The sequence below is a fragment of the Lycorma delicatula genome, chromosome 4 (assembly GCF_047948215.1).
Source record: "Lycorma delicatula isolate Av1 chromosome 4, ASM4794821v1, whole genome shotgun sequence".
In the NCBI taxonomy this organism is placed as follows: Eukaryota; Metazoa; Arthropoda; class Insecta; order Hemiptera; family Fulgoridae; genus Lycorma; species Lycorma delicatula.
The window spans coordinates 208,305,643-208,321,351 of record NC_134458.1 but is presented as its reverse complement, the minus strand read 5'-3'; positions in this window follow the sequence as shown (position 1 = coordinate 208,321,351).

The window sequence follows — 15,709 nt, the reverse complement described above, 5'->3', positions numbered from 1 at the left end:
CCCCCGCGCACCACACCGAGGCTTGTAAAGTAGAGCTGATGTTACTGCCGACAAAATTCATTTCTACTTCGAGGCTCTAGGCGCGGTACGCGACGTCATTATCAAGTTTAAGGAGTTTATCGTCCTCTCGGCTTTCTCACAACGCTCCAACACATGTTCGCTAAATCGGAGTCCTTTGTCAAGCGTAACTCCCAAGTATTTTACCGTATTTTTCATCTGTAATGGCAATGCACCGATTTTAAGATTGATGGGGTTAATTCAAACTTCCCCGTGAGGGCGATATATCCGCATTTGTGTGGCGAAAGCTCTTGTCCATGCTCGGTCATCCAGGCACCGATCAAGGCCATCGGCTCATCACCTCGGTTCTGTTACTTCCTCCCAGGACCGAGCCCTGTCGAATGCCGCCATATATTTGAAATCGGAGGGGTCTTCTTTCCGATTTCTATTTGGCGCTCACTTTTCGCTAAGATACACTTACACTTGCGTTTTTAAGTATGGGCTGATACCCTTGTCTCTAAGGGATAACATTATCACACTTCACGGCAAAGACCCGAAGGCATTCTAAAAGAATAACGCCTCCGTGTACCACTCCTCTCCGATGTTGTTAAACTAATCACTATAATAGCCGCCTGTAGTCGAGCGTCCGGACTAAAATCCGAACTGATTATCATGGATACTGACATACCGCCTGAGTTCGTTCGAAATACGGGATGCCAGCATCGATTCGACCGCCTTCCCCGTATTATTCAGCACACAGCGGCCGGTATTCAGACTGTTGAACACAACTCTTATTCTTCGGGAGGAAAACCACCCTGGCCTCCTTCCAACAAGTTGGGAGCATCTTCCTTTCCATTCCATAGTTTGGTATGTCAACTATTTGCCACGGCACATTAGCTATTAGAACCTTGAAGACGGCTGCAGGGACTCCGTCCGGTCCCGGACTTTAATTTTTTAACTTTAATATTCCCTCTGTAACTTCTTCCAGAGTGTACCTTCTTGTATCACATTCGATAACCTCAGTAACTTCCTGTCCCTGGCAGGGAAAAGCTTTTCAATCTGTCGTGTTACTTGCTCCTCCGTAAGGACGGGCAGACGTGGGCCAAAGCACCTTATGACTATCTGATACGCCTGCCCCCACGGGTTCTGGTCTAATTCCTGGCACATCTCACGCCACTTTTCTCGTTTTGCACATTTTATTTCGTAATACAACAGTCTTCTGCTTACCAGATAAGTTTGTTCAGTTACCTCGTATGTAACCCCGCCGATCGGCCGTAGCCTTTGTTTTCTACGCTTATTCTTCTGAAAAACCCGTTTGAGCTCGGTAATTTTGTCGGACCACCAGTAAGCTGGCCTGAAATTCCTCTCTTCGACATTTCGCTACCAATTAATGTCTGTAAAATTTCAGGCGATGATTGGTGTTCATCAGCAATCTTACTCGAAACATTCGCTACAATTACATCAATCTGTTGCTTCGTTAAGCTCAAGAGAGACGTTCATCCAACTGTAACGAACGGCAGATCGGCAATTGTCAGTAAAGGCTGTGCTTTGGTTGGAGTTAATTAAAACTAACTTAATCACTTACGTGTTTATCGCACTTCCAGCCTCCGGTGCGATGTTGTTGACTTCCACAATTCAGGCATTTCATATTTTCTCGGCATTCAATTGTTTTATTTCCTCTGCCACCTCAGTTAAAGCACATCTCCATTCGATTGGGACCACTGCAATCGGCGCTCCGATGTCCAGCGCCCCAACATCTATAGCAAGCATCTCTCCAAATCATCCCTAATGTATGTCCGACAGTGGAACCATCCAATCACTATCTACTTTCGATTAGCTTACGCGCCGCCCGAAAAGTAGTGATTTGGACTGAAAAGTACTGAAAGCTGGACGCACCGAAGTGAACCTGAAATCATCACCCTCGCCAATTATTCTTGAGATCGCAGCACTAATTTCCTGATCTGTGGCGTCAGCGTCAATGTCCTTATTATGGACCACCGCTCTTCTATCCCCACGTGATCTCAGGTCCACCTGCAAATATGCTGCCTTGTTTGTATCTTAGTGTAGAAGAACCGCTCCGCCATAGTAAAACCCTTGATCTTGACAAATAACTCTTCATTTCGGCCACGACGAAGGGATAAAACTTCTCCCGCAACTTCCTTAGATACACTACTCTTCATCGTACGGAGCAAGTCCGCATATGTCTTGCCCTCAGCCCGGATAACCGCTGTTCTACTGTCCTTCACCGGATGTGTTGATCTTTTTGGGCCGCCCGGCAGGGCCCACCGATCGCGCCGCCAAAATACTCACCGGCTCAGACCAATCTCTAAACAGAAAGACTAATAATTTCCTGATGTGATTTCCAGTATAGCCTGCAGGTAGGATAAACACCGGTGACTCTGACTTCTGCAGTACTCGTCTCAACGACCTAAACGTTACCACTGCTGATGTTCGATCGCCCGCCGAGGAATCATAGTGGCTTTTGAATATACATCTGTCTGTGGAAGCGGAAGCCTCACCCATAATTTAAGTAACATCACGAACAATGTCCCCAGGCTTGAGGACTGAGTCTTGTTTTTCTCTTCGTCAGTTGTCTTTGCATGCCCCAGATCGATGAAGCTGCAAGTATCGTCCGATTCAGTGGGTAGGGTCTTCAATTGCCTACCGGCATAGCAATAAAAAATTGCTATGCCGATCAACGCAAACACATTGCTCAGTAAGCAGCTCCTCTATTTTGTTAAAAAATGTATCTCCTTGATAAAAAACGTCCTCTATCTCCTAAGGGTTCGAGGACAGAATGGTCATCCAGAATGTCTTCACCGGTTTTTAGAAGGGCCCTTAAATCTTTGTCTACGTCGGTTACTCGTTCTACGCTGTACTTTCTCTGCGGGTAGATCGTACTTTTTTACCGTTTACCTCTTTTCCTTATTACTTAATCTCTTGCTTCCCTTGTTGACTTCCTTTGTTCCTGTTCTTCCTTTAAATCCTGTGGACATAAATCGTATCCTGTTAGGTTTAAACAGAGGAAAACAGGAATCATGGAGCTAGTATGTTCTCGGTATGATCGCATGAAGACGGAATATATGAGAAAACTTAGGGATCGTACCTCCTACTTAGTGACCTAAATACTTCAGCGCTTATTGAATGAATCCGGCTCTTCTAATTCCTCATAAAATATATTATAAATTTATTTGATATCTCACTCGTTAACTTGCAAATAGATTTCTGTTTATTTAATTGGGAAAAATCATATCTATTCGTACTACTCGCTGTTTTATTTTCTCCACCTTTCAATCATACAATATTATTTACTAATTGTTTATATTCTGCTTAACTATAAAATTAATGAAACTGTTCTAGTGTTATAGGGATAAAAAACAAACATATCTAAATATATAATTTCCTTATTGTAGTCGGGTTACGTTTGTTTGCATTTAATATTTTATTAAAAAATGTTAATACATTTTTTATAATTATTTTAATATAATGCATCATGTGCAGATGTTTTTTTATTAAACGTAATTAATAAAAATTGAATAAATAGGATATATATAATAAATGAAATTTAAAAATAAAGGAAAGATTTTGTTATGAACATAAAAAGCTTTGGTTTATAATATAACGAATTAATTAATTTTTTATTCATCCGTGCTGCATTCATATTTCAACGAATAAATATTAAAATTTGTTTTATTCAGTAAAATTTCAAATTATTTATATATAATATGTTAATCACTGGAAATGAATTTCTGTAACAGACATTTATATAAAATATTTTATTAATACGCGTATTAAAATTTAAAAAGTAAATAAACAGTGAAATATTTTGTTTTTTTATCTATTATTTGATATGCAATTTTATATTAATCTGATTTATTTAATCTCTTTGGAAATAAAATATTGGGTATAATCCTGACGGTTATTATGAGTTTTAACAAAGGGAATTTATAAAATAAATAAGTTATTTGAACTTACATACTATAAAAACTATTGAAATGTTTGAAATAAATCCTTTGATTATTATTTGTTTTTATTAATAATAAAAATATGGTACTTAATTTTTAAATAAAGGTTCTCATCATTAACTGATATTAAAATTTATTTGTTATTTTCAATTATTTCAGTAAAACGTTATTTTTCATCGGTCTTTCTATAACGTTATGAGCATAATATTTCTTTTTTTATTATTTATAGTTCTGCTGAATTAATTTAAAGATGGAAAAAATTGTGGACGTTAAGAAATAGTTTTTTCTTGCACTAATCACATCAAGTTTCATAAAAACATTTCCTCTGCAACATAAACTAATTTTCATATTTCCAACAAGACTATTTTCAAGTCTGCTGTGACGGTAGAGAAATATTTCATTTTCTCTAATTTAATTAATTTTCATTAAATTTCTTTATCTTTAAAGAATTGTTTCTGTTCCGTTCCATGTTGAACCGGTTGTGTTTTCATTTCAGTCCAAGGGAACTCACAGTTTCTTGTTAATTTTCAAGTTCAACTATGACTAAAGTGTCATACATTCTTAAGTTTAATGTAACTATTGTAATTCAATCAAAATATCAAGGGCGACAAGAAATTAAATATAACGATTCAAGAAGAACATAGCGTTGCTTCATATCAACATCTACCATCTCATCACAAATACAATCCACACTAGCTCTAAATTCTACCGGTTTTAAAAAAATATAAATTGTCTTTAGATTAAACATTATTGATTTATTATAATGCACTAATAAATTATTCCGTTTGTAAAACCCAAAATCTGATAAATATTACGTTTCGTCAAATACTGCATATTTATAAGGGATTGTAAGTTAATAACATACATGTACTATTCCATTCCCTTATTTAAATGTTTATCGCTGCTTAAGTGCAATACGATAATTTATTAGCCCACCGGAGCGGTTAAGTCGGTCAAGCGGTTAAGTCGTCGTCACAAATCAGTTGTTTAACACCTTTTTGAAGTCGAAGGTTCTGAAGTTCAAATAGTAAAATTTAGTCGCTTTTATAATGATTTTTAATACTTCACATTGGAAACAGGTGTACTTTGGTTCGGACTCGTTTAAACACACGTCTCAGGAATTGTCGGGCAGATTGAGTCTAAAAATTGTATTTTTAATTAGCTTTAAAGATGTCTAACAAATGGTTTTATTGATTTCTTGCTCATTTGATTTTATTTCTTTTTTACTTCCTCGTACGAATTAAAGGAAGTATTGTGATCGCAAAAAATTTGGTTTTCAGATTCCAACGGAAATACTAATTTTGACCATCCCTGAATCCATTTTGACTACTTTCGGCGTGACGTCTGTACGTACGTACGTATCTCGCATAACTCAAACATGATTACCCGCACAATGTTGAAATTTTGGATTTAGGACTGTTGTAACATCTAGTTGTGCACATTCCCTTTTGATTGCAATCGACTGAAACAAAAGTCCAAAAAGCCCGAAATCCAAAAAAATTGGATTTTGGACTTTTTCTTAACTGCTGTATGTAATAAGCCCTCATTGAGAGCTTTTCAACGATATACCATAAGTGGTACTTATTTTCATTGGTTCCAGAGTAATAACCAAATAAAATTTTAATTAATGAAATAACAAGGAGAGGCACATCGATTCGAATCAGACTTCATCTTCTTTTCTTTATTTTAATTTAAATATATTGATTTATTAATAGTTATTAACCCGTGATTGTAAAAAAAATTACAATAACTAATAATTCAATAACAAAAAAAAAATATGAAAAAAATCAGTTATTTAAATAAAAATTAAATAAATTTAAATTAAATAATTAAAATAAATAAATAATTAAAATAAAATAAATAAATAATTTAAATTGAAATAAAATTTTATGTACTTTTAAAAATTTGTATATGATATTTAATAGGCATTATTACATATGTGTATTTAGAATCGTACTATTTTTGGACTTTCTAGTTTAATTTCTGTTTAATCTTATTTAATTATTCTGCAATATCTGTTTAATTTTATGTACATTAAAGTTAACTAAAGAGCAAATGCAAAATAGACCCTCACAAGAACAACATATACACTGAGGCATATAAACCCGATCTTTAATAAATTGAAAAAAAATTTTATCTTTTAGCTCATTCCTCCTCTGATATTGTCGGATAATATTTTTCCTAAGTCGGAGTTGATCATTACTTTGTTTATTTGGTTTTTTTCCCAATTATTTAATGGCTCGTTGGCTTGATATAATTCTTCTGATCTTAATTTGTGTACAGGTTCTCTAGTATCAGCAGTTGTGTAATTGTTCACTTTATTAAAAAATTGGATGATCGTATCTCACTTTCAAATGAAATAAGTTTAAATGAAATGCAGCAAAAAATGTGTAATGTAATTTAATAGGCATACAAGGAATTCATGTGATGTCCACATCAGATTATTTTAATTTTAATTGTTAATTCTTTTGTTTCGTAATATTGAAAATTTTGTTTCGTTTAATACCTAGTTAAAATATGCCACATTTTGATACGAGTTTTGTTTTTATTAAACTTCGAAATTCTTACGTTTGTATTTAGTTTTTGTGGACTTATTCGTACCATTTTAATTAAAATAAAATTCTCTGTACGTTTTTTAAAGAATTTCACGTGTTTATTAGCCATTTAACAAAGTTAATTTAGGACAATCTTGAAATATTATTTCTTTCGACCTCAACTTTTTGTCTTTTAGCCCAGATTTTTCGAAAACTACTAAAAATACTGTTCTGGGGCGTAATTTGTTTTCTTTTTTCAATCTTTCAGGTCAGATTTCATATTAAAACTACTGAAATTTACCTCTAAATTTGGATCCCAAGGATTATAATCTGGTTTAATTTTACAGGTGACGCAGAAATTAAGGTGAAATATTTCGCCAGCCGACAGTCGTTAAAGAAGCGTTTCCGAACCTATGCTTAACGAAACTGTCTTCTTTATTTTCACCAGTAGAACATATACTGAAAGTTTGTTTCATACTTTGAGAATCAATCTGTACGTAACCCACCGGGTTGGTCTATCGGTGAACGGGTCTTCCCAAATCAGCTGGTTTGGAAGTCGAGAGTTCCAGCGTCAAGTCCTAGTAAAGTCAGTTATTTTTACTCGGATTTTAATACAAGATCGTGGACACTGTTGTTCTTTGGTGGTTCGGTTTCAATTAACCACACATCTCAGGAATAGTCGAACTGAGACTGTACAACACAACACTTCATTTACATTCATACATATTATCCTCATTCATCCTCTGAAGTATTATCTGAACGGTAATTACCGGAGGCTAAACACGAAAAAGAACGAATCAATCTGTGTGTGTGTGTGTGTGTGTGTGTGTGTGTGTGTGTGTGTGTGTGCCATGCCAGGTTTACTAGGAAAAATAAGGAATGAAGTCGTTTACCGTTACCTTTTCCATTGAGTTAATCAGCATACCCCCAAGCCAACCGTAATGAAGATTTTATTTAGCCTTATAAATAATATATCCATTATTATAGAACGGTTATATAGTGAACATCATTATTATCAGAGAACTTAAGTTTCTGAAATAATTTTAAGGTTATTTACCTTATATTCTTTGTTTAATTTTGTAAATATTATTATTGGAATCCCTACTGTGTTCAAAATAACAGGTCATCTTTGTTGATTTAAATTTCCCGGCGACTATAGCTGGAATAGCTGTTTTAAGGGGGAAGTTATGGTAATCATGTCAAAAATTGGGTTTTTGTTTATTATTGGCAAAACAACTGCCAGCTGTTTTAATTGATTGTAGAATAATACTCGTATTTAAATATATGAAAGTCGATTGATTTATGAGGTTATTTTTATCGTTGCAGAAATATTATGTAATTAGTTGATAATTTAATGATTCATTTAAAAATATTGTTATTGAGAGAATTGGTGGTAATCGGGTAGGTTTTTTTTTTGTAATCAGGGTTTTTTGCGAAGGGAGTATATCTACATGTCTTGCGGTACAAGAAGCTTTCGCTTGATGTATATGTGAATCTATATATTTCTTACATTATATCATTCTCATATATTTACAACAAACAGTTAATTTCCGATTATCCGCGAGCTGTTTAACAGCGCTGCGGCTTAACCGCGATGCCTCTCGGATAAAAATAAAGTTTTAAAAACTTATAAAGAAGATAAAAATTTAAAGTTTTTTCATCGATCCTATGCAAACTACGAAGTTCAAATAAAAGAAAGTTTCAGAAATTATTATAGTAACGCATGTAAATACTGTACTGCAGAACAGTATCAGGTCATTTTAACACATATTAACCTCTTAGCAGGCGCGTACTTTTGACGACCGACAAAGGAAAGTTATATTTTAAAAGAATTTCCTTTTTTAATTTATTTTATACGTATATAAGATTAATTATAATATTTTTTATTGAAATAGGCCGAAAAATTGACAGAACCTTTTCATTATATGGAATACGAAAACTAAGTTTTGCGTACTTACGATTAATCACATTACTGGGATCGTCACTTAACAACAGAAAATTTTATTTACCTCTCAAAGTTATCACTAAAACTATTCTAAATTATCACTACTATAAAATCTTTAGAAAAATTATCTCTATTTTTAGTCGGAGTCGGAACTAATATCTTTGCGCTTGTAATACATAATTTGTACAGCTGAATGTTTTATGCGGGTAAATGAATTACATTTACTACATTTCGTCAATGTAGATGCTCTATCTACTTCAAGAGCACATAGACGGCATACTCCTCGTTTTATGAATTTCGTGGGGTTTTTCTAGAAAATTTTGTGCGTAATTAGCTTTTAGAAACGCAGAAATGTCGTCTGGAAGTGAAAGAATTTTAGTTCGTTGTATGTTGTGTTCCTTTGTTAATAACGCTGATAAACCTTTTAGGAATTCTTCGTTTCTTTTCGTCAACCGATTTTTTGAAGCGTTACAGTACATTCGCATTTATCCCAGCTATGTCCTAAATGCTGTAAAATTTGAATTGAAGGCACACAATTTGTCCACTGTATCCAACACCATCTCTTGTAGAATTATAATCGTTTATAATTTCTAGTTTGTCATTTTCACGTAATACTGCAGTGTCATGCATAACAATAATATTACTGCATTATTTTACGAGTTACAAGTGAGAGTAGAATTTTGGTCGATAACCGTATATTGAGAAACTAACTTCTCTGGTTTTGCTAGGGATAAAGTCTAGCAAAATGTTTTGTTTGTTTTTTCGCGGTTTTCTTCGTCAGTAAATACTCTGCAAGTTCCGTTTTGTGTTTTCAGTCGGTCGGACCAGTCTTTTCACCACGTCAATAGCCTGATCTGAAACGTTATACGGCCCATCTGGCCTTTGTCCACAGTATATTTCGATTTCATACGTATAAAATATGTTTTTGCATCGCACAAGGCGTACATTTTTATCCCGTATTTTGCAGGGCTATTAGGCAAATATTGTATCCAGGAATAACGACCGCGAAACGAGTGCAGCATTTCATCGATTACTCGCTTAGTGAATAGCGTGCTTTGCTGTTTGAGACAAATTGATCATAAAAGGTGCAAATCGATGCTAATTTATCAGTTTTACGTCTTTCGAGTCTGATCGTTCTGTCATCTAAACGCAAACTACGACGTAAAATCAAATATCTTTGACAGGTCATGGTTGCACAACAAAGCTCGATACCAGTCCAATCACTCGCGCACGATTCAAGTACATTTATGCGGTTATCTCTTTTTGTCCCGATTAAAAAACACCAGTTTAAGGAAAAAAAGGTGCTACCTTGAAATCTCTCACACGTGAATACTTAGCTTCCTCTCTACGATTACAAACGTATTGTTTTGTGTATTTTACAACTTCATTTATCATATCGATAGTAATTATTTTCATAAAAGCGTCACATTAATTTTTAATATTCCTAGAACTCTGTTTCAAGCCTGGAACCGTTTTCACTATATTTTTTGATTTGGTCTTTGAATGTTTCAATAATTCTGTTTTTTGCCACGTACTCGTTTCGTCTTTACCAAAATAGAAAGCGTCAGTAGATAAATCTTTATTCAGTTTCAGAACCTTCTCGTTCTTGTTCAGTATCAAAGTTTTCCTGTATTTTTTCTTCACTTAGATCGCTGTCGCTATCACCTTCATTTTGTTCTTCATCAGAAAGTTCTTGAAGAATATTCGAAATTTCGTTCGCATCTATTCCTTCTATAGATATTATAAAATCACACTCGCATACAATTAAACGATAAAGAAACTAATAAAACGAACGGAAATATGTTATAAAATCTAAAGTTTTTATACGGTTTGTGACTTACTACGGATCTAATATAATATTTAAATAATTATTTACTTTTAATAAGACTAAAAAACAAGCTCATAAAACTACGATTATTACTTCATTAGCACTGTAACCTAATATAATGATTAAAAACAACCGGTTATTATTCTATTTACGTTTGTAAATAACAATTAGATAAATAATGATTCCTGGGGAAATAATTACTGACAGTTGAAGGACGATTTTAAAATTTAAAAACGGGGGATGAGATATACATGGCTGATTAAAATGAATCAAAAAAAAAACGTGTGAGTGAGTCGGTGACAGAAAAATGAATACAAACATTAATCGTAGAAACCATTCGGATTTATTATTACGACTTTTATTATTTTTTTTATGAAAAAGAAGAGGACGGTGAACTATGAAAAAAATATGTTTATCCAACCATATACTCCCACAAAAACCCACAAACTTTGCAAATAAACAACACGTAATCATGTGAACGTATTTGTTTGCGTAACTTATTGCGTGCTTTCTGCGGAATTGTTTGTTAATATACTATGTACGTAGATTATTGCATCCTCTCAGATATCCCATATTTAGCTTCCACCCTTATTCTGTCATTTATTGTAATGCATATATGTATTCCTGAACGTTCTATTTTTGTTAGCGCGCACGCGCAAGCTTGTACTTTTTAATAAAATTGAAAGCTTAATAAAACAAAAAAACAATCTGGTCCTGGGATAACTTTACCTCAGATCTGTTTTGTTGTTTCACTTTGAAACTTTAGCAAATACAGCAAAACGTGAAGTTACATAATCGTATCCTGTCTTTTCGTATATGTGTGTATTTATACAAAAGAGAGAGAGTGTAAGTATGTGCGCTCGAGCGCGTGTGTAACTGCGCAGATGTTCGCTTTACATTTTATAGGGATACAAATGTACAGTCACTTTTGAATTACCCAGTTTCAACTGATAACAAATTGAGTTTTAAGCTTAATTACTCACAAACCAAACCCACGCATAAATTCACGTGTAATGATACCTAAAAGGAGACTACCGGCACTGCAACTATAACTGTATATAGAACATATTGATTAGACCTTACCTTGCAATTTTGAAAAAAATTGCCTTCTTTTGTTAGAACTTTAATTTTTCCAAATTTTGAATCATCCTATTAACCTTTTTGTTAGAAATTTATAAAACATTTTAAAAATATGCTTTCAAATAAACATTTTTTTTAAATTCCCCTACCCCGATTAGACTGCACCTGGATGGATCAATTTCGATATATCTCAAATTTTAATTAAAATTTTTGCGCAGACAACAGATTTTACAAAAGTTCCGCTTTTACACGATTTTAAAATAATTAAATTAAAATTTTTGAAGTTTTAAAAAGTATTTTTATTGTACAATAGATTCTTTCATAGCATCATGTTTGATAATTGCCTTAACCATAAAGGAAGAGTAAACGACCTGACATTTCAGATCGTCATATATTTGAGCACACGTTTTTCATAACCGCTAATGAAAATGATGTGCCGTTCTCATGAATAACAGCCTTCCCCCAAACTTACTTTGGAAATATGCGGAGAAGTGGTTTCGCAAATCCTAGTTTACTGAGAAAAATATACGGTTGCACAACAACCTAACATGCTCCTTCCTTAATTCGGTTTATAATCACCAGTACCAAGATTTTTTCATGCTGGTTGTGTAAAAAAGAAAACTTTGACTGGCGGTCTCTGTTACATATTCGGGAATAAAAGGCAAATAAAGTATATTAGGATCAATCACATCAGACTCCTTCAGTTATTCTAAAAATCAATAAACTGATATATCTTTGAATGAAACAATATAAGTGAAATTACTAAACGTTCAAAAATATTGTCTTAAGAACTTTTCATAAGATTTTTGTTCTAAGAAGAAACTATACTTCTTTACAAAAAGTACTTTTTTGTATGATCTCTAAACATCAATAAATTGTCACGTATAAAATCATATTATTTAGTAAATATAAAAATTACACTCAATAATGATTGAAATGAATCTGTGAAGTAATTAATATCGAAATAATACTTAAATATAAGCAACAAAACATAACTGATCTAGGTAGGCTAGTAGACCTACTGGCCTAGGGATCTCACACCATCTGTTAGTAGAATTAGAATAGTATAATAAGAAAAGTAAAACATAGTTGTAGAAAAAGACTAGTAAAACATTCTACAAAATTGTAAAATAAAGTAGACTTAAAATCATTATATATTATTCCACAATTTTTTCTTATTAAAATTAATCTTTTAATAACACTAATACTCACCAGAATCAATTTTATAAACGTTGAGAACAGAAAAAACAAAAAAAAGATTATTCCAAATATTTTTAAATTTAGGAACCAAAGTTACAACATTTTTTTATATTGATTATGATTACTAAAATAACATTTAAGCATAAAAATTCCCAAATTTTAAATAACTTTTTTTTTAATAGTAGGGGCTTCCTTACTCTGTGGGAAAAATTTATTTATAAGAAGTTCATATATAAATATATTAAGTAAAGTATATTAAGTAAAGTTTTCTCTAAATCTACCATCCCTTCGATAGAGGCTAAAATAAGAAAAATAAAATTTTCAGAAAAGTTTTTCTGCATTTTACGTCGGGGTTTATAATTTAAAAATTGTAGATATTTCATGATAGCTCTATATATGAAGTATAAACTTTCAAAATATGTTTGAAAGATATTTAAATCGAAGGGAGATAGAGTAAACACAAAAAAAATTATTTCAATTTGAAGGAGTGAGGGTTGATTTTCTGGGAAAAAAATTGGATTATTTATATACACACTGTAGATAAAAAATTTGCTTTAATAAAGTTTTCTCTTGCCTCTGAAGAAAATCGAAATTGGTTTTTTCGTGACATCCCCCACCGTCTTAACGAATTTTGAAAAGAAATTGATCAAAGCCCCATCTGTAAAATACTTGAACCAGATTTAAAAAAAAATATTTTCCGTCAATCCTGAGATATAAGGCCAAAAGGAATGCGAACCCATACATTTATTATTTTTTTTTTACTAGATGAACTAGTTGGGTCCTAAAACGTTAAGAAATGCAAAATCCTCATACCCAGTTTCTGACACGATCATCATACTTTGTAGAAATCAGGATTAAAAAAGTAATTTTGCAAAAAAAATGTATATTTAAGCCGATCGGTGTAATCGTAATTTAAATATAATTTTTAAGTTTTTCTCAAATACTCATTCCTAAATTTATAATGTTATATTACTTCACTACAGAAAAGATTACATTCATTCAGTTACTTATACTCTACCTAACCCGGGTCTTTCTAATTGCGGATAAATTTTAAATATTTCAACTACAAGAGGTGTCAATCGTAGTTACTTTCTCTGCTAGTAATGATTTTTATTACAAACAAATCCAGTCTTAGTGAACTTAACTGGAAGTTTTTATTTCTATACGTGATTACTATCTTCATTTCATTACGATTGATTTGCCAATCCCTTTCCGAAATACGTCTTACAAGGGGATCCTGTTATTTGTGAGAATTATTAAGTAATTTTTTATTAGTAATTCCTATTGAATCATCCAAGAATCAAGAGTTGTGGTTATGGCAAAAAAAACCTTAATATTTTCTTGATATACATAACTTTAAATACAAGATTCTACGATGTAGATTGCTGTAATCGATTAGCTTAGTTTCTCTCTTTCTCTCTATACCTGTCTCTGTCTTTCATTCTCTCTTTCTTCATAGACCTTCATAAATTGGTTTACAGTTAGAGGATAGATAAATGATAAAATCTGTTGGAAAATACAAAGAGTGATAAAATGCAACCAACCAACCAGGCTGTAAGGGAATATAGCATTGACCTTATCAATATAAAATGAGAGAACAGATTGAGTCTGTTCTCAATTGTCTACAGGCAATCGGTAATTCAGGTGAAATAGATATATATCTAACTTCCTAAGCTGTTTGTTTCTTTGTACATAAAATCCTATAAAAACAAATGAATTCATTATTTTCGTATAAAACATGACTCTGAATACATAAAAAAAAAATACAAATTTCTTTAAATATGCCGTCATTTAAATAAAATTAATTTTGAATAAATTATTCGATGTAATTAAAAATATCACAATAAACCGGTTTCCAATACAGATTTAATTTTTTATTTATTTATTAAATTAGGATGAATAAAAAAAACAAAATAAAAGTTATTAAAAAATTTTTTTAAAACAATGAGAAACGAAGTAGTCATCTCTCCTAATGGTGTTTGTCGGGTAACGCTAGGAACGAGGCAAAATACATTTTTTACACGCAAAAAGGATGGATAAACAGGTACAAGTAATATTTTTAAATATTACTGGAGGTAGACTATTTTGAAACTCGCATTCTTAAGATCGTTCAAAGTTTCAGATCCTATACTGACCAAACTGTTCCTCTGAAGAAATATCAATACGGTTATATTTTTTTATAAATGAACAGACTTTAATTTTTATATATCATTGTTATTCTCACAAGCATTAGTTTAATGAACATAGGAGGTTACAGGGGGCAGAGCCTTGGAACTTCTAATTATCTCCTGACCGCGACGGAAAATACAAGTAACCGTATAACGCGGGTGAAGCCGCGACGGAGGAACACTAGTTTCATATAAAATCACTAAATTTGGCTCTTAATTTGGGTCCCAAGAATTACAGTCTGGCTTAATTTTGCCGATGGCGCAGAGATCAGCCGAATTTTTTCACCACCCGACACTCGCTGATGAAGCGTTTCCAAATCTTGGCTTATATGAACTTTTTTCTTTAATTTCACAGTAAAATATGTCCTGAAAGCTTGTTACATTATTCTTGAATCACTCTGTGTATAAAGTCATCGTAGGCTTTGAAACTTGGTAATGGAAACTGCGTAGTTTAAAGAAATTAAAAGATTTTACGACGAATTGAAGAAGAAAGAAGTTTAGTAATAAAGTAAAATCTTGTAAAATGAAGAACAACAAAACCGGTGAGTAATTTATAAAGCATCCAGAATTAGTGAATTTAGATGCGGAGCGAAATTAAAGGAGGTCACAGATTAGAATATATGAAACTTTAAGAAATATAGTAATAACAATATATTAAGTTAAGAATCTATGTGTAAGGCTTATGTTGTAAGAAACGATAATACAAAATAGAATTGTGTAGATGGTTTAAACATATTGGTCAAAGGAAAAATATTTCTAAATCCAACCTGTATGAAGTTATGTTTTGCGTTTATTTGGTTATTTATTAATCTAAAAAGTAAATATTTTCTTTTTAATGGCCAGTTAGCCAGTTAATTTGTTAATTTTTCTTTCCCGCTGTAATAAATGAGATATTTTTTGAAGAAAGTAAATATATATAGATAGTAAAAAAAAGTGGTATAAGGATCACATATTGGTCGACAAAATCAATTGGAGATGTAGCGAATTTCAAG